We start from the raw sequence: 1,233 nt of genomic DNA, 5'->3' as shown, positions 1-1,233 counted from the left end.
CTCTCTCTCTCTCTCTCTCGTCTTTCTCTCTCGTCTTTCTCTCTCTGTGTCTCTCTCTGTGCGTCTGTCTGCCACTAAGTACGTAAGTCCAACGGTTCAGTGTTTAGTATTTCAAGACTTCGTTAGTGTATCTCTCTCTCCCTCTTCCTTTCTCCCTTTCTTTTTATTCCTTAAAGTACACCAAAGTCTATTAGCCCAGTGTTCAGTATGTCAAGACTTCGTTGTAGTATATGTATATCAATCTCGTGTCATCCTTTCCTGCCAATACTAATCAATCCCCCAACTGCCTCCTCTCCCCGCTACTCGTCCGCTAACGGCTTCTGTCAAACTGACAGCCAGTAAATTTCGCTTCCGGCGTTAGCCAATCGCTCTCCACTTTCCCTGCCACTAATCCGTATAAATGTTGACCTTTTCCGACCTGTCCGCACTCATTAGCCAATCGGAGAAGAGGGCGATGAGCACGTGATAAGTGTTTGTTTCCCGGCACGCCATTCAATCCACGATTCCACAACGAGAGGGTCAGAGGTGTCTCGCTATTGTGTTTTTCCCATCATACTTCTGACACGACATCGAACGATTAAACACTCCTTGTGCTTGGCGTTAAGAAAGTAGTTTTTGCAAACAGCCTTTGAACAAAATCCGCATCCCCCTGATGTACAAGATCCACGCCAGACTTTCTGCCTAGATGACCTTAATAATTAATTATTTTTTTTTTCATTTCAGTAAGAGCTTTACGGCCCTTGCAACACAATTAGGACAAATAAGTCCCAACGGTTAGAGGTGTTGCACGAGAGGAACAAACACACACAAAGAAGGAGAAGAGATAATGACGGGAGATATAATTTGATAGGAAAGAAGGAGCAAACAATCAGCCCAAACCCCCAACTGCCCTTAAGCTAGACTTGAAAACAGCTTTAAAAAAAAAAAGCTTTAAAGGGCATCTTTTGGACACATGATGAGTCACAACGGACGTACAAAAAGTTGTGCAGGTAAGAAGAATCAAAGGAAAGATAATCAGAGAGCGACCGAAACACAGGTGTATAGATGGTCACAAAGGGTGCTTTCATGGCCTAGAGGTTAAGGTGTTGGCCTCTCATTCAAAGGTCCCGGGTTCGAATCCGGGTAGCGACCGACAAATTTTCTTCTCTAAAATTGTCTCCTTTCACCTCCTTTCTTGCTCTCTAGCAATGTTCTGTTGTCTGCTTTCGTTTCCACTTTCTGCCCCCGCCCCCT

This window comes from Aplysia californica, unplaced genomic scaffold (assembly GCF_000002075.1).
Source record: "Aplysia californica isolate F4 #8 unplaced genomic scaffold, AplCal3.0 scaffold00163, whole genome shotgun sequence".
Lineage (NCBI taxonomy): Eukaryota > Metazoa > Mollusca > Gastropoda > Aplysiida > Aplysiidae > Aplysia > Aplysia californica.
Note: the sequence above shows the minus strand (reverse complement) of the source record.